Source organism: Prinia subflava, chromosome 1 (genome assembly GCF_021018805.1).
Source record: "Prinia subflava isolate CZ2003 ecotype Zambia chromosome 1, Cam_Psub_1.2, whole genome shotgun sequence".
NCBI lineage: Eukaryota > Metazoa > Chordata > Aves > Passeriformes > Cisticolidae > Prinia > Prinia subflava.
Genome location: NC_086247.1, coordinates 72,411,830 through 72,436,404, shown reverse-complemented (window position 1 = coordinate 72,436,404; position 24,575 = coordinate 72,411,830). Strand labels below are relative to the sequence as shown.

General features: G+C 40.5%; 1 protein-coding gene and 1 non-coding gene across 7 annotated transcripts in view; one reads left to right on the top strand and one right to left on the bottom strand.

Annotated features, from left to right (window-relative positions):
* Positions 1 to 365: 365 nt before the first annotated feature.
* On the bottom strand, positions 366 to 434 carry LOC134563413 (small nucleolar RNA SNORD123). The gene has a single exon (XR_010083367.1). It is a non-coding gene; the product is annotated as a small nucleolar RNA SNORD123 (small nucleolar RNA).
* Positions 435 to 4,747: 4,313 nt separating this feature from the next.
* The window catches only part of SEMA5A (semaphorin 5A), a 320,792-nt gene continuing 300,964 nt past the window's right edge, over positions 4,748 to 24,575 (top strand). Inside the window, exons 1-2 of one of the 6 annotated variants that reach the window (XM_063399779.1) lie at positions 4,749 to 4,893; positions 23,282 to 23,356. The gene's annotated coding sequence lies outside the window, so the exon portion shown is untranslated. Of the gene's footprint in view, positions 4,894 to 5,272; positions 5,429 to 5,544; positions 5,610 to 7,096; positions 7,235 to 23,281; positions 23,357 to 24,575 lie in introns of those variants that run through there. The other 5 variants (XM_063399792.1, XM_063399778.1, XM_063399782.1 and 2 more) reach the window with 5 other exon arrangements.

Here is a 24,575-nt window from a genome sequence, read left to right as displayed (position 1 = left end):
ATATCACCATCCAAAGTAGAGGGGAAAAAGCAAATATTTTTATTATACATTAAATTAAAAATCTGTGAATCTTGATTCAAACTTAATAGTCCTTATGTCTCAGGTTTTGTAACTTTACATCATTTCAGCCTAAATTCTGACTTATGTAAGAGACCAGAGTTATTAATATTTCCTATTATTTCTACTCCTCAAACTTTATGACTGGATTTCTCCAAGGCAATTCTTCATTCCCACTCCTATCTTCCTCTTCATTTTGAAAGGATCAGTTCAGGGAATTGGCTGAAAGATAGAAAAACAGACACATAAAAATTGTTTGACTGATGGTATTCATTGTAAAAGATTTTTTTTGCTGGAGGAAATATGAAGGTGAATCAGGAAATGGATGGCATTTTCAGATCACATGAATCAGTACCCAAGAATTCATCATTTTCACCAAATATCTAACTACTTTTAGTGCCTTGAAGTTAGTTGGCCCTTATCTAGAACTCATATCGTAACTTCTTTCACTGGCTTATCTGTTAGAGACTTTGATGGAAAGAAAGCAGCAAATAATAATAATCAGATTTGTAAATATAAGTGAATATTTATTTATACAGCTGTGTTGAAAATATCTTATGCATTCATGAAAATAAACCTTCTTGTTTATAAGGAGCCTTAATAATAAAAATGCCACGAGAAATATTACTTTATTTTCTTTTGATCACAAAGGGTAAATATAAACTCATCAGAAGAATGTATAGTTCTCAAAAGCCAAGTTTTGGACTCTCACCTAGCCTTTCCTAATTCATAGATATTTTGGAGACCAGTCAGCTTAAGCTTTAAATACAGAAGATAAAGTGAGACAGTAACTTAATGGAAAACAACAACGTTTGTAACTATTGACATTTACTTCCCTATTATTTAAATGAAGAATTGCAATGGTGTCTTTTATTAAGACAATTAAAGTGATGCTCAGCCTGACCTTGCCCTGTGTCTGCTACTGGGCATACACAGCTACAGTCTTTCCTGGCCTGCTTTTTAACAGTGTTCTTCCCTACCAGACCCATCTGAGGATGAGGATGGCAAACTTAAATCCCCTGGGTCATCTGCTTTCCTGGGATGAAGATGTCATTCCTGTTTTTACCCATGACAACATCACAAGTCCCAGGTATTTAAATATGGCAGACTCGTGATGATCCAGCCTTGCAAGATGATGTTGCTCAATGCAGGTGGGAATGCTAAGGGCTTGCTCAACTCAAATGCAGCAGGGCAAATACTCTCTTGAATCTCAGTGGGAAAGAAGAAAGAAAGAGTAATGTAGACCTGATGGTTAGGTATTTCAACAACATTGTGTAAGTCAGGTAAATTCAAGATACCAGGCTGCACAAACTCTCTGTTCTTAGGCATTGATTCAAGAAAGGGTGCTTGTTTGTATGCACCCTTCTCCTGCCTGGTCTGCTCTGGAAAGGCTCTGGTCACCAGTAGGGTTTCTCCTCAGTAATAAATGATGTGGTTAGAAAATACAAAAGTAGGCAATTAACTGTAAGACTTCAAAGTTTTCCTCTGTCTGTTTCTCATGAATAAAACAAAAATGACTAATGTTTTCAATGGTCTGGAAAAAGAAACATGCAGTGGTAATGAAGACTTTGAACTCTGTGACCATGAAGAAAGCAAAGTCCTTTCGCTGTGATGGAAGCAAACCTCAAGGTTCAGTCTTACTGAAACAAACACCTTCTTCCTTTTCTATTTTTTTTCTTTTTAACCCAACAAGCTTTCAATTTACTGCATCTTTGTTTTTCTAAATGGTGAAAGAGATGCTTACTATCCAAGGTGCATTTGATGGGTGATGTGAAGACAGGCCTTCCCTTACACTGTGACTTTCCCACCTGAACAGATGGAAATCCACCCCCTTCCCTGCTTTCTAACACTCCTTATATCCTGCCACCGCAGGAACGAGCTGAATTCTGGCTTCCCACCAAACTGGCCAAAAGCCTGAAGGTGCTGTGCAGCCTTTCCCCTTCCAACTGCAGTACTTTTACTGCTTCCACATGCTGCCATCTCTTAATATGCTGGGCTCTGTTTTGTTGGAAGGAGAGATCATAAATAAGTAACAGTGAGAAATATAATGTCAGGAAAATAGGAGGCAGAGGAGGAGGATGAGCTCCATACTGGAAGAAAAGCTGGATGCAATAGACTTGGTCTTCTGAGAGGTTTCTTTTTTCCCCTTCCTTAAATCAAACAGCATAGCAGTCTGCTGCTTTCTCGCTTGCCCTTAGCATCATATTCCTAGATTATATTAGAATATCCTTATTAATTTTGGGTATAGTAACTCACTGAGGCTTAGCCTAGGATTGAGACACCACTGTGCAACTTGTGAAGAAACAAAAAACCCTCAGCGCCTACTTGCAATGGTACTTCTGGGGATTGCATCACCTAAAATTGCTGGGCTCACTCACTCAACTCATCTGGTTTAACTCTGTAACTTAGACATAGCACAGAGTTACATGTGACATTAAAAATATTGCATTTTGTACCTTTATTTCAAACATGGTTAATCTCACAGGCAGTTTCAGACATTTTTTGCCCTTCAGCTTTTAAAATAAAATTAAATAAAATTAAGCATTTGACATCATGACAGTTCTTCCATGAAACTGGAACAGAACTATAAAGTGCATCACTTAAATACTCTGTGGGTGATCTAGAGTCAATATGATTCCAGTGGAATTTTTCTTAGAATGTACTGTATATCGTTAACACAGTATGATATAAAGATATAAATGTGGTGAGTTTTGGCTTATTGTTTCATAGCCAAACTGCAGAGGAATTTTTAGAGGCTAAAATGTACATCACTCAAGGGGCTAGAATTTTGATAGGGTTTTTTTTTGCTGGCAGCTGGTTTTGGATACACAGTGCTTACTTTTCACAGAGAAACTGGGGATATTTTATTTTTTTTACATAGCAGTTGGAAAAAATAAATATATCTCCTCTTTAAAAAGAAAGTCTAAATGTATTGTAATAGGTGGAAGTACATAAAAAGTGTAGGACTTGTTGATTGCAAGAGATATGTCTTAATAACACTCCAGATAATTAACAGTGTAGATATGTGAATCATCTTATATCTGCACTTACTTTGATGGCAACTTTTAGATGGAAAATGAATTTTTATATTTTCTGTACAAGTATTTTCTGGATCAGAAGGACATCACATGAGAAAGTGACCCCAGGCATTACAGTAATCACAGTAGTGGCTTCTCAAACTCTATTGTTATAAATAAGGAAACATCCTTGACTGTCAGGGTTACATGACTTTATGAAAAAAAAAAAAGTTTGGCCTTTAGTATTTGGGTTGTTTTTCTTAATACCAGCAAGTAATCAGAAAGAATGTTCCAAATTCCAGGATTTCATTTTAATAATTAATTCAAACTTTTGTTAATGTTTTGTTACTTGAAGTTTTTTTTTTATAACCTAGCCAAAGTAAAATTCTCCCTCGAGTCGGAAGTTTAAGGCAATTTGGATTTGCAACACTTGGCTTGCTGATAAGTTTTGATGCTAGTCGTTTTAATTAGCTAATTTTTATAGGATTGTTCTAGCATGGATGAAATCTATGGTTTTGTTTGTTTCAATAAACTCTTACTGCTTTTAGTCTTCTAAATGCAGGTCTTGCTGTGAACAACAAAAGTCAGTTTCTGCTGCAGTTTGTAGTAGAAATGCACAAATGCTGTCATGACAGAAAAAAAACCAATTCTGATGGAATTAATTACAATGCACGCATGAACAAAAATAACCTCCTGGTTTAATACAGGTGAGCTGACAAAACACAAAAGCATGCTCGGAATACCCGGTGAGGGCAGAAGTGTGAACGCACGTACCTGGGGGAGATGCCTGCGCGCCCCGGCTGCAGCCCCGCAGTGCCACGTCTCACTGTCCCACGCACGCCCCGGGACCTTTATAGGGGACTCTCCCAGGGCCTGCAAATGAACTTTTGGGGCTGACACGTCGATCGTGCCACAGGGAGGGGGAGGGACTGGGGGGGCGTGGAGGCGGAGAGGGACTCGCCGGAGGCTCATACGTGGCGGCAGAAATGTCAGCGCCGCGCTGCCCCGCGCAGGGGCCCGGGGCTCCTGTTGCCTGCGCTGTTCCCCGCCGGAGGCCGGGGCCGGAACCCTGCGGCTGCCTGCGGCATGGCGTGAGAGGGCTGCGGAGAGCCGGCGGGGCTTGGCAGCTCCCGGGGCGGTCGCTGGCGCCCAGCTCTCCTTCGCCTTCCCTATCTGCTGCTCCCCGGTTTTGACCCATTCCCCCGGCCCCGGAGCCCCGAGCAGAGGCCGGGAGCCCCTGCGGACCCGGCATCGGCGGCGTTGCCCGTGTCCCACCGCCTCCCCTCCCCTCCGCTGTCGCTTGCTGCAGCTCGCCGGGATGTGTTGTGCTTAGCTGTACTGGCGCTGAGGCGCCCCTGCTCAGATCTGATGGCAAAGGAGCAGCCTCAGGTCATGTTTTCGTGAGCTGCGGTGATTAAGGAATAAAAGGAAATAAAAATAAAAAAACCCCAAACCCCAAGGACAAATATCTCAACCAGTTGCAACTTCTCAGCTGGCCCAGAGGGGGGAGCGCGGGGGAGGGCAGGGAGTAATGCGAGATCGCCCCAGCCGGGGCAGCGCCGGCTGCGGGACGAGCCGCGCCGCGCTCCGCATCGCCTCGCCTCGCCTCGCCTCGCCTCGCCGGGGCCGGGCGGCCGCGGCTGCTCCGCCCCCGCGGCGGGCGCTGGGTCCGGCCGCCGGGCGAGGCGCAGCTGCCGCGCCGCAAACTTGGTGCGAGCGAGCGGAGCGCGGCGGCTCGGCGGGGCTGCGGCCATGGCGGCGTGAGGGGCAGCGGGCACCGGCGGAGCCCCCCCTGCCCGCCCGCCCGCGGCGCCTCCAGGTAACCCTGCCCGCCCCTCTCCCCTCCTCGTCGGGCTCGGGCTGCGGGCTGCGGCGCTTTCGGAGCTCCGCGGGCACTGTGCGCTCCCGGCCGCCCTGTCCGTGACCGGGGCCGCCTCGCTGGGCTCCGCGGGGCTGCGCCCCGGTGTGCGCCGAGCGCCCCGGGGGGCTCGGAGGGCGGGCGGGCCGGGGGCCGGGCGGGAGCGGCGCAGGGCGCCGGCAGGGGGAGCCGGCAGCGAGGCGGAGCCGCTGCCGCCGGGCTCCCGTGCCGGGGAGCGCTGTCGGCGCTCCGAGCCCGGCTCGGGCGCTGCCCGGCCCCACCCCCGAAAGTCCACCGAGCCTTTCAGGACGGGCCGCCGTTCTCCCTGAGGACGGTGCTGTTTGCTCGGGACCAGAAAAGACAGACGGACAGGGAGCCGCATCTCCAGAGGGGCCGGAACCCGGACCGCGGTGCTCCGCGCAGCGGGACCCCCCCGCCGCTCCTGCCCTCTGGTCGCGCCCCCGGGAGCGCCTTCTCGCCCGGGAGAGTGAGTGAGGTGCGTTGCTGTCGCTGAGCCCCGGCTGCGGAGGGGCAGCCGCTGGCTCCAGAAGGGAGGGTTTTGTCACACTTCAGCAAGTGAAGTTTGGTCAGGCTCATCTTCTGGTGAGAGTAGAAGTGGCGTGAAAGGCACCGGCAGTTGTCTGAGAAACGTGGCTTTTCAGTGGGATGTTCGCACGGTATGATTTGAAACCCCGATGTGCTTTTATTCTCACTGTTTGATTGAACTGGACTGTCTGTGGTCTGTGGCGTGACTGTATTTCGGCACTTTCTGAATCGGGGAGTTAGAGTTTACCATTCTGCCACGATGCAGATGGAAACACCTCAGTCAGTTGTATGCATCTATCATTCTGCGAGGATTGCTTACCAGATAAATGACAACTATTAGGGTTTGTTGTATCATTCCAGATGCTGAGTGTGCATTGTAGATTGACACAACCATAATCTGCCCGGGATTATTCCTGAAGGGGAGCTGTCGGTGCATCTGCTCCTTCAGCAGCCTGGACTATGGGCATGAGACGTCTGTGTGTGCAGGCACACACAGCCTTGTGAAGATGGTTAGAATTTTCAAGATTACAGCTGTGAAAAACATCCTAAAACTAAAACATGTTGTTAAAGTTATAGTGATAGCATGTTCCATGAGCTCTAATGTAGAGCATTTGAAGGTCTTGCTTTCTGAAAGTTGACTAACTACTCTTGGTTTGAATTTTGGTGTAAAAGCCTGATGTGATGCTAGCCCAGCTAGTGAGGTAAAGTAGATTTCTTTTTGTAGTGGAAATTGCACTCAAATCTTACTCCTAGAAGTTTGAGTATCTCTTGGTTATATAAGGCTGACTCAGTTCAGTAAAGTTTGACTTAGAATTGTTGAACTTGCTGTTGTCATATATATAGCACATAGTCAATCAAAAGTGTATTGCTGCCTTGAAAGGCTGAGCTATGGCCTCGGGTACTTTGCTTAGCATAGTGAAAGATGTTGGTAGATTTCTGGATTTTGTGCTGTGTACCTTTCTCTCCAGAGGGTACCAATAATATAAGTTTATTACATTTGCTAATGAATTCATCTCATTTTCTCATTTTAATGCTGAACAGCTGTGAGGAGTCCTGCTGAGAGCTAAGGTTTTGCTCTGGAGTGTGGCAGTTTACTTCTCTGTTCGAGAGGTTGTTTTGAACTAAGTAGTGTAAACACTGGCTTCTGAGTTGTACTGCTTATTCCTTGGGCTGTTGTAACAGATTTGTTTTGGTTGACAAAGCTGAAGGCATTAATATCTGAAGTGTCTAATTTCTTTTAATTTTTAACTAGTGCTGTTTTCATAAAATACTTACAGGTAGTAGGAGTGCCTGTGCACTTTGTAATGATCCATAAACATGGTTGTAGCAGGTTTGTTGTACTGATTTCCTGCTGGGCAGAAATGCAGAGGGTGGTAACTGTGTATCGCGGCTGTTTTCAGAAGAAAGAGTTGTGTGGTCGTTTGTTTTTCACTTTCTTTAACCCCAGCTACTTAGGGAACCCACGTGGATTCTGACTTCTGTTGATACAGTCTTGTACAAATACAGGATTTTCAATGAATGAAGTTCATTACTTTTCAGGGAGTAGCTGTAGACTACAATCTATGAACTGCAGAAATACAGTGTAATTCTCCTGCAAATTTTGGCTTTTGCGTTAGAGGTTGCATGCAGGAATTCAGCCAAGGGAGCAGCTGAGCTCCTGGGGTGAGCAGGAGCAGCGAGTCTCGTTTCTGCCCTCTGGTCTGCAGCAGCTTTATCAGCAGTGTTGGCTGGGTCTGATTTCTGTGCTGTGGGACACGTAAGTGGATTGCTGATACTACTATCAGTTGATAGTAGGTGTGTACTACCAGTACTCTCTGTTGATAGTGGGGAGGAGGGTGTGTGAAATTTGATACTGTGCTACTTCATGTAAAGCAGTACATAGTAATTGGTTAGTGTGTTGTGATAATGGACTTCTGAATAGCAGTGAAATTTGATTTAGCTTTAGAGTAAACATCTGGTTTATAAAATTTTGATATGCTCTTGATGTTTGGTAATGTATGTTCTGAAGTTACTATGGCTCCTGAGATGAATTGCTATTGCTGTGGCCGTAATTATAAGAAGCAGCACTGAGGAGCTTCTCCTTTTCTGTAACATCGTTTTATGGAAGTGTTTAATGAGCATTCTTGTCAATGCAGAGTTCTCCAAATTATTGTTAATCAGTCTGTTTCTCTTTATTTTCATCCTTTTATCCATTCTGGCATGTGTATGCATTCCGATTTGGAAACTGTGTTACATTACAGCCTCTATATTCGTTCTCTCCTAATGTGTTTTGCAAAGCTGTAGCTGCTTCAAAAGAACAAGTTCTTGAGGTTTTCTGTTTTGTTATTTTGTTCTGTTTTTGTCAAACACCATAAACATTTTTCAAACTGACCCTTTTGAGCTATGTTTGCCAACTATTGGCAGTGGGGTAGGCTGGATTTAATTTCCAGGCTGCAGCATTGCAGCTGTGACCTGTGAAAGGCAGGTGGCACTCTGCTATCTGCAGTTCTTACAGACACCTGGGGAATGCCACAGCCTGACCTGTGAGCTTCAGGTATGGTTTACTGTTAAATCTGTTGTTGCCAAAACTGAAAATTGTTTAATAAGGAAAAAAAAAAGTTTGGGGCTTTTCTTTTAGTTTTCTTTATAAATATGTCCTATGATTTATTTAAGAAATTTGCCAGTTTGCATCTAACTACAGCACATTTGGTTAACATTTGTCAGGAAGGTAGCAAATGTAAACCAAGTTAATGATCCCCAAAGTGCAGTCTAATTAGCATCCTCTTGATTTTTTGCTAGAATATATATTCCAAAGTATGAAGCATACAAATCTTTTGTCATTTGTGGATTTGTTCATGCGTCTATTCTCAAATTTGTGTTTTCCCTGGGGAACTTTGATGCAATCCAGTTGTCTGCTGTGTAGTATGAACTCTTTATCTCCATACATAAATATATTAATAAAGTTAATCTCTGTTTGGAGAGATTGATTTTTGGAAGAAATTTCCTAGTGTCCCAGTATATATTAGAAAGTCAGGCAACTCACAAAAAGCTGTTTGTCAGTGATAATAGCAGAAAATTTGGGTGGATACATAGTGTGCACTGAGGCCTTTGTAGTGAAACTCTTGAGTTTAACTCAGCTGTTGAAACTTATCTTTTCAAATATTATCTTTTCTTTGCCAACAGTTTCAATTACCTGTTCAGAAAGTTTAAATGCTGTGTAGCATTTTAGCTGTGATATCATTTCCAGACTTATCTCCAATTAGCTTATCTATGTTATGAAATTTCTTGCATGATAGCCAGATAATAAAGCTTTTCATTCCTTTTCCATTTTTTCTTTTTAAAATCAGGGTCTACCCCTGAGCTCCAGTATACCTTAGTATTGTTGGATCTTAATTTCTGACAGAACTGGTCAATCTTCTCATGGTTACCAACCTCAGTAATGCAGATTAGTTTCATTTAGGGGATGTTGATTGAGTGGCTCTGAATCTTTGGCATATAATATTCTCATTTTTTAATCCCTTGCTAGATGAATAGCAACATGCATCCATTTCGCAGTATTTGTTTGGTTTAGGAGAAGCTCAGAGAAATTATAATTGAAAATACTGAAATGCAGCCTTTTACTTTTCTCTCTGTAATACTGGGATATGTTCTTAGAGATCACTAAATACATGTGATGAATGAATTAAAGAATGTGTGATGGCTGCAGGATTGGCTTATAATGTGAATTGGGTGGGCTGAAGAAGTGGGCTGTACTGTGAATTGTACAGATTTTCCCACTTCTTTTCACCACCTCTCCCCAAATTTCAAAAGTGAGCTGCTGTCTTTGGTGCTGTTGTCCTTCTCTGAATTGCTAGTCTAGCTGGAAACCCAGAATGCTATTGAAATGTACTTTCTTGTTAGGCTTAGTTTTAATTGAGAATCAGGAATGCTTAATATAAAGTTAATTATAAGGCCTCTGTAGCTAGGGAGAGAATATTTCAAAAATTTTGGACCCTGTTCTTCTGACCCACAGAAATCTTATACTGCTGAATCAGTCATTTCTGTTACTGGTGAACTCTACAGACAAAGGCATGAGAATAAGTACTTGTTTGTAGTTTTAAAAGTTATTCAGCAGCTGTTCTTCACTGTGTTTTCTTCAGCATATAGTCTCTTCAGGAGACTTTTTTTTGCCTTTTTCTTTCACTGTTTTTACATGTTTTTTCACCATCTGTGTCATTTCAGTGACCTGCTTTCACTGGAAACCCACTAACATTTGCATTGGCAAACCCCCCTAGTTGTGAAGGGCACCCTGGGAGCATGGCTGAAGTGACCTTGTTGGGGAGAAAATGCAAGGGATGAAACTATTTCCCTTGACCTTGTCCGATAGTGAAATCACCTTTTACTTGAGGAAAAACTCCTGGTCTTGCCAGTTATAGGATGACAGGTCATGTGTATTGCTTTGTGTCTCTCAATGTCTGGCAGAGTTTTAGGACTTCTTTACTAAGTCCTAGTCAAAGCTGAAGACTGTGAAAAGAAATTATACACAGTCATTGGGCTGTTAATGTTGCTTAACATGAGTTCAGTTGCTGATGGTCTCTTCTCTTGATGGTCTCGCTTGCTTTCTTATTCTGAACTTGCAGGAGGGATATATGGTTGCTTTCTTAGCTTTTGTCATATGAACTGTGTATGTGTAGTCCATATTTTAGCTGCTTCTCATGCTCCAGTGCATGCTTTTCCTGGTTGCTTTTTAAACCTAAACAATGATACTGAAATATGTAGGAGACAGTATGTACACAAAATTGTTACTAGTGTCATGTGTTGCATTACCCAATGCTGCAAAATGGGACTCCTAGCTTAGCCAAAAGATGGGATTTCAGCTTTGGATAGTTTTCTGATAGTGCTCTTCAAGGTGTATCAGCCTGGGGTAGTCCAATAGCCTGATGACTCCTATGATCCTGATCAGTATCTGCAAAGCTGAAGTTGCTAAAGATGATGTTGATACTATTGTTGTGCTCATTTTCTGACCCTGTAAATCCATGTCCTGGCTCTCACTTGATAAAATACTTCAGAAAAACCCAACCTATCAGAAAACCCTCTTAATTCCAGTCCATTAACAACTTTTCTTTGTGACCTTTGTGATTCCCAAAGTCAGGCAGATATAGATGCAGAATGCTGTGCCATCAGAGAGTCAAAGTGCTGTTGTAGCTTGTTGTCCACTTTGGGAATTCTGGGACTGTGACAGTCCATTGTCTACGGGGTCCTTTTAGTTGTGCTAGTGTAGCTATTCATGTGGAATCACAGTTTAAACACTGTTTGCGAACTCATCATCTTAAAACTTTGCCTTTGAGGTACCCATGGCTGCTGATCCCAGGCTCCACCGGCACTGATTCCAGTGTAACTGTGCAATGACTCTTGTCAGGTGGGGAAGGAGGGGAGAGGAGGATTGTGTGTGCAGAATAAAATTCTGATTGGTCCCTCAAATAACAGTGAAATGTGGGGGATTTTGCCTTGGTGTTTTAGAGTGTAACCAGACAGCTTTTTGTTGTGTCAGCTTGATAAGAGGCAGCAAGCTCTCTTGTGGAGGCTGCAAACGGGCTGAGGCACAGCTGTATGCCTGTCTTCACCAGCAGTCTAAACTCACCTCCTGAGGAGTGAGGTACCTGAGAGGCAATGCCTCATTGCACTGCCCTTGAGTGTGTCAGAGTGGGGAAATTCAGGGGATTAATCTGTTAAATACAGAAGTTCAGTCTTCCAGAGCTTGTCTGCCAGACCTTACTGTACTGAAAAATGATAATTCTGATTCTGAGACATGCTGTTGGGATTGACAAAAAGCGACAAACCCCTTCTACATTTATGTGCCAGGAGCATGAGTTCACACGTACAGTTCTAGAGACATGCAAGAGGTGACGTTGATGTTTGTGGCAAGAAGAACTTCTCTTGATGTGTATGGGTAGAAGTCTGAAAATGTTGCTACCCTGGGCTCTGGAGACTTGTCTAGATGATGTAATTCTGTTGTAAGGCTTGGTCAGAGTTTACAGACTTTCTTGAATTGTCCAAGAAAGCTGCTGGATTTTCCAGTTTATCTTCTGTTGCTTTCCTAAGTGCATAGTGTCAAACCCTTTACCTAAGCATTAGTTAAATCTCTAATATAGAAGGCAACCCAGTGAAGCCTAGGCATCATCCTTTAATGGCTGGTTACAAATAAAAAAAGTGTAATTACCAACAACTGCAAAAAGAGATCTAGGCTCTAGAGCTAAATTGCTGTTCTTCTTGCCATTGTTGTCTATTGCTTCAAATTAAATTAATGGTCTGAGTGGAGGAACTTGATTTTTTTCCTCCAATATTCTTTCTTTACATGAGTTTACAAGTAGCTTTGATTAGAAAATTCCATTTTTGCTCACTTATCTATAACTGTCATGAGAGATTGTTTTGCAAATTTATTTAATCTGAAGGCCAACGAGATCAGTATCGAATTTTGAAGAAAAATAATCTTGAACTAGAGGTAAACACTTAATTCTGATATTTAACTTGAGTCTTTATATTTTTCTCTCAAACCCATAATCATAAAGTGCTCTTAAAATAACTTGAGCAAACATGTTATTTTTCTTAGAGTACCCCTAAGAACTCATTGCTGGCAATGGCTGTCTGCCTCTTGGGAAAAGGACACATTAGTCTTTTTATGGGATGACTGTTGACAAAGCTTGTCCTTCAGCTTCACTTGTAGAGCTGTTGTGTTGTAATTCTTTCTTTTTACCAGAAGGCTAAAAAAAATCTACTTTGCTGTGGAGGCATAACACTAATATTTTAAGAAGAGGATATACAAGGCTTGTTTAACTGAATATATAGGGACCTCCATTTGTTTGTGAAGAACAATTCATGTGCTTAACTTGCGTTTCAGATTTACTGTGAATTCTGTATAAACCAGACCTGATTTATAATGGCATGTGTTCCCCGCTACTCATCAACCTTGATCTTTTTTATAAGCCCCAAATTTCTAACAATGCCAACACTGAAAATTTTGGAAGTGGCATTCAAAATAAGTGGAGCAGTTGACACCAGGCCCGCTCCCAGCTCTGTGCACGCACTGGCACCTTCAGAGATTTATCTGTAGCTGTAGAGCTAGTCTAGAGAACCTGATTACAGATGAAACCCAAGGATCTAGAGATTTCTGGTTTTAACTAGAAGCTTTAGTTTGCTTCTTGCCAAGTTGCTGCTTGCTTGTCTTCTCTTGCTCCTTTCTACATTGGGAAAAGTGTTGCCTTATGACATCTGAGTACCTTGTCTCCTTCTTGAGCATTTGGGGATTAAAATTTTCCCAGCCTTACAAGAAATTTTGCGCATGTTGAATGTTCTTGCTTCCACATAAAACCTTATTTTGTACAAATCAATCTTGTTTTGAAGAATAATGTTTCTGTGTTTGTATTAATACCTTTAGATAGTTGATAATTGGAATTATCAGTCTTTGAAAAAATCTGCCTGTTCCTGAATATCATTCGTGTTGTCCTTTAAGTACATCTAATGTCACCTTTCATCCCAAAACATTAAGAAGAGAAAAAACCTAGAACCTTTGGCTTCATAACAACGTCTGAGTTTACTTCCATAATTGTATTACTTATCATAAAAACATTAGTGTTGTGTGAACTGGAGTGCTCACAGGAGCCTTTACACAGGAGCCTGAGTGGTAAGGATTTGAGTTAACAAGAATTAGTATTATATTGTTCAGGTTTATGTGTCATACTGTGACTGAAAGGAGTTTGGAATTGCTCTGTCAGGCAGCTGATTGGGGAGAAAGTGATAAGCAGAAGATAATCTCTTCAGTTTCAGCAGTGGCAACTGTTATACAAACTAGTAGTTTCTTTTTCTGAAATATTTCATTTGGCTTCTTTTTGCCACTGTAGTTCCCAAGATTCACCATTTAAACAGCATTTGGGCTTATAACTGTAGTCTTTATGTTGCAAAATGTGGAATATATAAGATTTTATTAAGAAAGAGTGTTCATTGATATTTCATCTTTGTTTTAAGCCTAATCAACAAGAAGGGAGATTCAATCCATGAAACAGAGAGCAGCTAACAAGCAAACTCTAAGTGATGTCCAGGTGCTAGAAGAACAAATTACTTGTTGGTAGAATTGCCTTGTTAAGGTTTAGGGCTGGACATGCTTCAGCGATCTCAGACCCAGGGGGAGGTTAACAAAGCTTGGGAAGAAGGATGTCCACCATTGACAGTGAACACACAGCATACAGAATTTAAGGGCCATGAAGACATCTGGCAGACTCCCAAGACAATGAAGAAACTAACAAAGCAAAGTCAGCAACTGTGCTGAAATCAGCTCTGTCTGGGTAAAAGGTAATTCTGGCAGGGGCAGATTGCAGCCACCAACTCACAGACCACCGACCCAAGAAACTTTGGACTCCATAGAAGAGAAACACTGACCATGGGACTAATTAACATGGGAAGCAAGAGACTCATTTACCGATAGAAGATAGAATACTAATTAATAAGAGAACTATGTAACTTGTGGCTAGTGAACACTAATTCTTTTGTTTGCTAAAATGTATAAATAGTAAAAAGTTTTGATAGTTGGCATGCTTGATTTGTGTAGTATCACTGAGCATGCAAGCTTGTGCAGCTCTGAAATAAATGAGCAGTATCTCTCTTGAGTGTGTAATTACTGGCTTGTTGCACACTGGGTAATGAATCCAGTTTTTCCGAACATTTACATGTTGGTCCCAGGAACTCATCAACAGAGAAAGCTGTTGCATCAATTTTCCATTATCCAGTTTTTCTGGGGGTGTACCTGGCTGCTCAAAAATGAGTGTAAATACAGCATCCTTGTCCCAAGGCATCTATGGATGGAATTGGTTTTGTCTGGTAAGATCACTCCCAGTGCGTTCCACTGTAGCTCAGCAAGGGAAGTGAAGGATACAAGTCAACATGCAGAACCATTGAAATGGTAAGATACTTCTCATACTTCTGGCAGTAATATTTTCATACTTGCAGTCCTATAGAAAAGATTTTGTAGGCGCTGTAGTTTGTATTTAAATATCATCTTTGAGCTATGTTTTCTTTCAGCCTTCCTTACTCAAAGTTCTACTTCAGTAAGTCCTGAAAGATTTACTGCTAACTCCTGCCAAGTTTCTAATGTTTCCAGACCTGTTGGAATGAGTCCAGAGGAGAGCAGAGCTGGAGCACTTCTCCAGTGAGGACTCACTAAGGGAGTTGGAGCTGTTCAGCCTGGAGAAGAGAAGGCTCTAGGGAGACCTTGTGGCACCTCACAGTAACTAAAAAAGGCCTACAAAAAAGCTGAAGAGAGGCTCTTTGCAAGGGCATGTAGTGACTGGACAAGGGGCAATGGCCTGAAGCTAAAGGAGAGCAGATTTACATTAGATAATAGGAAGAAATTCTCTACTGTGGGTGAGGGTGGTGAGGCACTGGAACAGATTGCCCAGAGGGATTGTGAACTCCCAGTCCCTGGAGGTGTTCAAGACCCATCTGGATGAGGCTCTAATGAAAGGTTCTCTGGCCATGGTGGGGGGTTTGGGACTAGATGACCTACCTTGAAAGGAAGTTGTAGCAAGGTAGAGCTTGGCCCTTTGTCCCAGGGAACTAGCAACAGGGCAAGAGGAAATGGCCTCAAGATGGGCCAGGGGAGGTTCAGGTTGGATGTCAGGAAGAATTTGCTGGAAGGGTGGTTAAGCATCAGAATGGGCTGTCCAGGGAAGTGGTGGAGTCACATTTTCTGAAAGTGTTCAAGATGTGACTGAATGTGGCACTTAGTGCTGTGGTTTAGTAGACAAGGGGGTGTTCCATCAAAGGTTGGAATCAATGACCTTGAAGGTCTTTTCCAATCTTAATGATTCTATGATCTTTAATGTCCCTTCCAAACCTAATCATCCCTTGATTTAATGATTCTGGTGTCTTATGCAGTGTGGCATAAAGCAAGCTGGAGACACAAGCTAATTGCCTTGCTCTGGCATTTCTGTTACAGGCAGCTGCCTGTAACCTGTAGGTGACATGTCCTGTTTGCTCAAGGTTCTGACCCATCAAAGGAAAATGAAGTATAACTGTAGTAAAACTACAGTGCTGATAGATACTTTAGTAATGTGTGACAGATGAATATGAATTAAATGAACGCTGTGCTAGACAGAACTCATTTGAGCAATAATTTCTGTGTAGAAATTGTTGGATAGGACTCAGTGACCAAAATTATTCTAGCTAGATAACTGGTTCATAGTAATGTTCCCTCCTGACAGTAAAACTTGTTTATAATTTAAAATATTTGTATTAATAGTAAAATGTATCTGTGACACTTGTAATTTCCTTACAAACTCTTTACAAACAGAATTTATAGATGGTTCCTGGTTTACTAGTTTCCTGTTTTTGAGTGGTCAAAATTTACCTCACCTTACAGTTCTTACACATATTTGTAGGGGTGCTTGCTTGGGGGTAGGCCTTTTTTTCTTTCTACACACATGCATTCACCACATTTTTACAGTCTGTTCCAGTTTGTCAAGCAGTGGCACTGGCTAGATAATAGATAATAATCTCTTCATTTGTATAGTCAAATTGCTGCTGTAGTATCCCACAGAATAGTGGAAGGATAGGGAGACCTTTCTGCTGGGAAGAACTTACCAGGTTCAGTCCAGTGGTTACTGCACAAGATGGTTCCAAAGACAAAGTGAAGTGAAACAGAGATAAAGACACTGTTCTCATAGTTGATAGTTCTATTTTGAGCTCTGAAGAGCTCATCTCTTTGAAGAACAAAGAAATATTTGTATCAAATATTGATTATGTAATGTCCAAAATTCATAAACTTCTTAACTTTATTCTGGCAAGCTGGACTGCAGGGATAAATGCAGAAACCTTTTTCTGGAGAGTGAAAAAAACTTAATAAAAGAAATGTCATTTGAATTAATATTTCAGGATTAGTAGGATCTTGTAAAGGCAGATGTAATTAAGTGATTTATCTGAATTCAGAAAAAACAATTGAATCAGAAGAATTTTTGTAAATTATGAAGTTATGTTAATTTAGATGAATCAGAAACATGGACAGGGTAATTGGACTACACAAATGTACACAGACACTCGAGGTTTTAATATACTTTTCTGAAAGCTGATGAATAGTTTGTAAGTGCAAATGTTTCTCCATAGTTTGCCTTTGATTTGATGATATGTCTTGCCATGCACTCTTTCTGCAGGCTGTGATTAAGTCTCTGTGTTCTGTGAGATCTAAGTACAGTTGTTATGTTTTAATTTCTAAATTCTTCAGGTTCTGCTGCCTCAAGCTGCAGCTGTAGTTCTGAAAGTAGCATCAATAGGTCCTATTATGATATTTCAGATAATGTGCAGTAATATGTTGCTTTTGTAGGGCTCTTAATTAAAGGTTAGGTTGCTTAATGTTAATGAAGAGGGGTGGAATACTGAGGGTTGACATTTTGCACTACTTCATTAAAAAAATGGAAATAAAAGTTCTACACTGTTTGTTATCTACGTTTTAGATTAGCAATGCTAATAAAATGAGCTCTTATGCTCTGTTGAGTTCATTTTTGCTGTGTGTACATTTTAAGGCAAAGCCAAATCAGAATGTCCCTTGCTTTACTGTTTAACAATTTGGCTCACTTCTGCTAGATCTGTCCTGTGCAGGATAAGGTGTAAGGCAGGCTGGGGTAATGCATTCTGCTTCTGAGTTAAATGTGTGTAAATGTATTAATGAACAAATGATTCTCTAGCAGTGCTGGTGGAGTTAGCTGATCCCTCTCTGCCTGAGAACCTGTTGTGAATTTTCCAACTAGGTGGAATTACTCTTCTCTGCTTTCATTCTGCAGTGAGTCAGCCAAGATGGTGTCCCAGCAGGGGAAGTTGTGTCTGTGGGCAAGCAGAAGGTTGCCATCAGGAGGTTGCCAAATGTCCTGTTAGCTATCACATCTCAGACATGCAGGTCACCTTTCCTCCACTCCCATCGCCCAGGCTGAGTGTACTGCTGCCACTGAACTCTGAGCAAGCAGGGGGCTCGGGCTGGCAGGAGCCTGCTGGCACTCACAGAGCTGTCAGTTTTTTCCTGCTGCTTTGTGTCCTGAAGCTCAGGACAGAGAAGGGCAGCTGCTGTTGTGTAGGTGGGTGGGGTTTTTTCAAGGAGCAAAGATAATGATGTAGGTGGTGGGCAAGAGGGGAGAAACAGCTGGTAGAAATAACAGGTGGGATAGGATGTTTTGGGTGAGTGGGAATAGAAGGCTTCAGAGGAAACCAGAGGCTGTGTGCCATGGGAGAACAGTGGGGTGGGAGCTAGTGATGGGCAACTGCAAAATTGTGGAAGCTTTTCTCCCTTCTCTCCAGCACTACACACCTGGCACCCCACTGGGGATGCAGTGCTACCCTCTTAGTCTCACCCTGACTGCTACAGCATCAGAGTCCTTTTGGACTAGATCAAAACCCAGGGTTGCAGCTAACCATATCCACTGCTGCTGCACTGCTTTTCTTAAGTGCTTAGAGGTAGACAATTAGCTAATGAATGCTTAACACACTTTTTCACATGCATAACTGCATGAAACTTCATGGCTGTATTAATGTAAATAATTGGCAGGCAGGAGTTGCTGTATAATATGAACTACAGAAACTGAATTCCAGTTGGAAAACTGGATCAGGCTAATTGAATTAATGTCACCAGCTCTGAGGGTGGACACTGTTCTCATTTTCATGTTTGGATCTACAGGGCTTTCAGCTGTTCTCCAGGTATGAACTTCCATGTACTTTGTTTTTTATTTGTTTTGTGTTTCTTTTGTGAATTATTATCTGCTTGGCAGTAGAAGTCTGATGTGGATTATATGATCCTATAGAAATGTTATGGAAGTAAACAAGTTGCATCCTGGTTTCTGGAACCCAAAAGAGATCAGCAAAGCCACCCCATATATTAAAGCATGCACTCAATGTGAAATGATAACAACTTTGTTTTATATCTTGGACAAAGGTCTTTGGTTTAGTGTGTTTACTTCATAACCCAGACTCTTTACTCTCCACCTTTTATTTCTGAAAAAATAAAAATGTAATGTTTTTTACCAGAGACATCAAAAAGTCAATCTTTTCATTGTCTGAGAACTTAAGATCACCAGAAGACCTATGAAATATTAATGCTTAGTTTGGTGTGGAAACACAATTGAAATAGGTTGGAAAATCATAATGGACTTCTGCCGGAGTTCTATTTATTGGTCAATATGGAACACAAAATATTTGCCTAAATTATCTGTAATACAAAGTGTACTCTGAGATAATAGTAAAAAATTCAATATAGCTTCTTTATTCCACTGTCAGCAGACTTTCCTTTTTTTCCCCTGTCTTTAATATCTTCTTGAAAACCTTTCAAAGGTAGTTTTATTAACCTAACATAGTGCAGATGTCGCTAGCTTGAGAAGTAAGTCACAATGACTTGTAGTATTGTGTCAAAAATATCATTTAGAAGCTTAGAATGAGGGGAGCAATTAATGAAGAGTCTTCACTATGAAGAAATGTCAGGGACTCCTCCAGGGCTAAGCTGCTTCTGTGCCATATTCATTAATTGCTCTTTTGAATAAAGTTGGTGTTGATGAGTGGGTTTAATTAAGCATACCTGAGAAAATCCACAAAAAACAGATCAGATGTATTAGGATGAAAGATTTGCATTTTGGTCTAATAAATAAAGACCTTTTCATTCTCAGGGGGCTTTATGCTTCGTGTAACTATTTCTGGCTGACATTTCTCCCTAACTACTGTGTTGTCCTCACTGAAGAGTGGCAGACATGTCTTATGGTGCGCTTCAGGATGCATGCCAAATACCATGCCCATATTTAAGTCTCTGTTATTAAATATGTATTAAATCTGTCATAATGGAAGACATCTTTCAGAACACTCTCAGTTTACCTGCTGAAAAATGGCAAGAGAGGGAAGAAGCACATGCGAGTGGAAAGATAGAAATCTTATACTGCTAAAACTCATTCCAAACTTACTGACCCTATAACTTCATAATAAATACCTCCTTGGGAAAAATCTCTGTATTCGTATGTAAAAAAAATCATATGTAAATCTGAATTGTTCAATGTATTTGTGCTTTACAGGTCTAAATTGAAACTTTATGAACAGTCCCTAAAATCCATGTTATTATGTGACATACAGTAATACATGTGTCAGCATGGGGGTTTTGTTACATTTTTGATTCTATTTTGACACCTGGAAGAGTCTGCCTAGAAGGAGAAGGCTATTTCTGTATCTTTTTTCTGTGCGTTGAAATGAAAATTGCAATAATATATTTAAAAAATACTATTATTTTGTGTTTCCATGGGGTTCAGGGGAAGTGGGATCTTTTTTAGTTATACTGCTTTTTAGGTATTTATTTTGGTTTTATTTGTAAGTTCTATTGTGTAAAGTCAACAAAAATGTGAAGAACAGTTTAGTGAAAGGACTTGTAGTTTGCAGTTTTGAGCCAAGTGGTAACTGGAAGCTTTAATAGCCTTTCAGTACCACTTCAGAAATGGAGATGTGCCATTGGACAGACATGTCAGAACTAAGTAAAAATAACATATCCCACAGTGGGCCTTCATCCAGAAATCTAAAATTAGCATTGTATCCTGGATAAAGTACTGCAGGTGGTCACAAGCACTAAATTGTATTCATCACCCTCTGTTATTCAAGCAGGTCTCAGCATACTTATTTTAGACATTTTATGGTTTTATGCAAGTCTACCTTTCTGTTATTACTGTTGTTCTTTATATGGCATCAAAATGTGAAACCTGTTTCATAGGAATTAAAACAAAGCCATAGCCAGAGATGTTTAGCATCATGGTTCTGCGTGAATGGAAGTCAGTGGCACAATTCCAGCTGACTTCAGCTGGGAGTATTAGTAGAGCCTGACTTCTTTCTGATAATGTATATAAACACACAGCCAGTTGGCAGGTTTGAGTGTGATTTATTTCACATTATTCTGTTTTGCTTGCAGCATTCCAGTAGAGTTTGGCCAAATAAGCTTGAAGAAAAGTTCTATCCCTGCATGAGGGGAATGTAAAACTTGAGGAGAAACAGAGCTTGGGTATTATGGTTTGATTAATTACTTGACTATTTACTCAAATTACAGTAGGTTCTGATGAGTGTCGTATGAGGAAAGTCTGTAGTGACCTTTTCTTTCCATTATTCTGCCCTCTTCTTCCTGTTTCTGGAGCATTAGCAGGACATAGGATTTTTAATGACTGTGGGTAGCAGGTTTCTTTAAAACCCACTGGAATGACCTAAGATAGAATTTTCCTATGACACAATTACTGAGTACAGGTGTTAGTTATTGTGTTTGTTTTCAGCTAGGGTAACAAGAGCATATGTTTCTCACACTCTCTGTAGATGTCTGTATGTGTGTGGGCAGGGTGTGGGAGAGAGACGACAGAACTCTCTGTGTATGTAAATATTCTTCTAGAGGACAAACACCTAGGAAAAAGATGGTTTCCTTTATTTTTTCATATTTTAACTATATGTGATAATTTTTTAATCCAGAGGATCTTACTTAATATTATAGAGATTCTAAATAGATTTCTGACTTTTTAACATGATGTTAAAGTAAGGTGAGAGACTGCTGCTTCATATTTTCAGATTCATCTGCGGATCTCTATTGCTTTGGTCACAGTTTTTTTTTTCTACAGCAATTCCTTGTCATATTGAATACTTGTGAGTATTCTAACAGCTGCTTGAGTGATAAAAGAAATTATTCATTCTTAATTTAGCTGATGTCTAATATATTCATTACTTTCACTTGTAAGAGTTTAGGTAATGCTGGGATGAAGAGGCTGGATTTTTAGGTGTAATATTCATGACTACAGTAAAGAGAAAGCCATTCATATGTACTGAAGGGGACACAATGGATAAAACAGAAGTGTAATTTCTCCAAAGATTCTGAGCAGAGGCTTATTCTGGTTATTTGCCATAATAGATTAGCGGCAGGCTTCAAAACAGTGATAAGATTGAGGAGTACTTGTGCTTTGAAAGCTGATGGGGAAAAGCCCCGCACATATAGTATTTAATAAAGGTAATTTTAAGTGATAGCAAATGCATTATGTCTTTATGGAAATGGAAGTGCTCAGTAAACCTAAACCCAGTGGCCTAAGCAAGTTTGCTTTTTAAATTATTAGTCTTTGCTATTGTAGGAAGATTAGGTTAAAAAAAATCAGGAAGAAAAGTAAGCTTTTGCCCACCAAAATAAACCTGGCATCAATGGGCCTGTAGTGTGATGTGGTGTCACAAGGATCTCTGCTTCTTATTTGCATCTTGGAGGAGCAAATGTTACAGCCATGAAAGTAAACGGTGTTATGAAGGCAGCAACGAAACTCAGTGCTTTAGATAGAAGCAGAAATGAGTTCTGTGGATCTGACTTACTTTCCAAATGAAATTGTTGTATGTGTGTAAATGCAAGCTCAAAAAGAACCTTCTAAGAGTATTCAGTACAGGATGAATTTTGGGAAAGCTGAATGCTGTGTCATGAGATCTAAAGAAGTTGTAGTTATTTTCTTAGCATAGTACTCATTATAAAGGTGTATGAATAAGAGATTGAAAAATACAGCTTATAATGCCTTTCTCCTGTCTATGGGAGAGATTAATTTGTACAAGCTTGTAAAACCTTTTGTAAAGGAGTTCAGACTGCCTCAGTGGAAGTTACTGTATGGGTAAATAGGTCAATTATATCCAAGTTTAGTGAACTTTCTTAAAAAAATACTTTAAAAAAATTGAGCATTAATGAGCTTCTAATACTCAGATAAAGGAAAAAATCCCATGCTGTTCTAATGTTAACCTAGACAGCAACATAAACAGTTGAAAAACACGTTTAAGATAGAAGAATTTAGAACAGTTTTGGTTTCTCCAGTCTTTCTTTTTATAAAATTCTGATTATGTTCTAAGGTTCAAGGAAAAAAAAAAACAAAACCAAAAAAACCCCCACAAGGCAACAGCACCTTCTACCCCTTCCCCGAAAAGGACCATTTTAGTGCTTATTTTAACTACAACAGTTGTGCTAGCCTAGATGGGGGCTAGTGAAAAGAAAACTCTTGAAGGCTGAGCTTGTTCATGGACTCTGCTTCCCCTCAGCTTCTGTGCTTCTCAGTCAATGCACCCTGTGTGGGCAAAGCATTCTTGATTCTTCTCTCTGAACAACCACATCTGTGGCTTAGATGGTTTCTCTCTTTTTATAAAAAGGATTTAAGCTTCACAAAAACAAATGATTCCCATATTGTTTTTAGTTTTTACACTAATTTTAGACAAAAGATGCTTTAGATGTGGGGAAGAAAGTTCTCCATCTTGTTTAGGTGATAACTGGAGACTTGCATGAGAAGTAGAAACTGTGACTAGTTCTTTATGATATGACATTTTAGGACAGATGACAAACAGCTTGAATGACATTTGAAATGTGAGATGTTGTAAGAACTCACAGCCATACTGCTCACTGCTGTATGCAAACACTTCTGGGAGAAAAACAAGCTTTTATTTAAAAGGAAAAACGATGAGGGAGAGAAGAGCAAGTTATGCCTTAAGCTATTTCCTTGTATGATTAACACCTGGACTGTGTTCAGAAAATGGCATGTCTTTCTGCTTTTATAATTTCAGAGTGGTTATTGACTGAGCAGTAGGGGGCTTTTTTTTCTTTATCTGGTGCCTTACTGAGTTCTTTGCAGCCTTCTGACTCTGTTAGGAAGCTGAAATGGCAATTTTAGCTATCAGACATAGAAATCATTAACAACGTTTATTGACTTCTAAACTCTTCCGTTATCTCGATTCTGTCAGATCACCCCTGCGCACTTTCTACAAAACATAATTGAAAACAATGAAATTTCTCAACTTTTGTGGACAGGTTACAGACTGGAGAAGATTTTATCTGAGAAAACATCATTCAAGATGAAGCTATAAGAAGCTGCAGCTGCTAGCGGTAAGAACAGTTTTAACAAAGAAGTCTCGACAAAAAAAACCAACCCTGTGTGCCTCTTCTGCTTTGTCCTTTGCATTAAACTAAGGGATGTTTTGCAGAGGTCAAATAAGAAAGTTGTAGTGGAAGTGACACAGAAATCCATTCATGCTGGCTTCCTGTTTCTAGATTTCAGTATCTGTAGCTTCCTTGCATAGCTCAGTTCAGTTTCACAGTAACAATTAATGCTGTGGTTTTGGTTCTTTAGGTTTGATTTATGTATGAAGCTCCTTCATAAGAATAGGATAGATAGCATTGCAACTGCTTCAGGTGAGGAAATGAGGAAGAATAATTAAATGCAGCTTTAAAGTAGTCTTATTTATCGAAGAGCATTCTTCATGAGGAGTAATAATACCCTGTCAACTAAGAAATGAAGAAAGGGTAAAGAGAAGATAATTTAAATTAAAAAGCAAAGAAATCTTTTAATAGACCAGAAAGTAGGACACAAAGCTTAAAAGCTAAAAAGGAAGCATACTGTAAAAATGTAAACTCCTTTTTAATACATTAACAAGTCAACATTTTTCTCTTATATTTCTCTTTGTATTTGGAACCAAAGCTACACACAGATACATCTTGCTGGAAATATGTGATTATTTTTAATTGGAACCTTGCAAGTTTCTTTGCATATTAAATACAACAGAGGAGTTAGTAAATTGATACATTAGAATGTTGGAAATAAGGTAAAACGTAACCTGGATGGTTACAGTTGTTAAATACTGACTTTGACAGTCTGGGTTTTGTAAGTTCTCCCATGTTTTGGAGTACATGTGAAAATTGAGAGTGGTGACAAAAATCTGCTTGCTAATGCTATATAATAATATCAGTTGGAGCAAGCCTTTGGCTTCTTGATATGGATTATATCTGTTCTGAGGATGACATGCCTGGAACCTTCCACATTCCACCCCTGCCCCCTCCCCCCCCCCCCCTCCCCCCATCCCCTTTAAAAATTATGTGTTGATAAAGAAAAAAAAATGTTTTGCCAAGATTTGTTTCTTTTTGTTACTTTTGTGTGCTTTACATCTCAGAGATTGTCCCTCTGTAAATTTACCAGACAGTAACATCTTCTACATAGAAGTCCTGTACCACAAGACACTGGGAGCTTAAAATGCTTATCAGATATATATGTGTGAACTGTATCATTTGTCCTGGTCTGGAATCTGTCTTTATTATACTTTTTGAACGC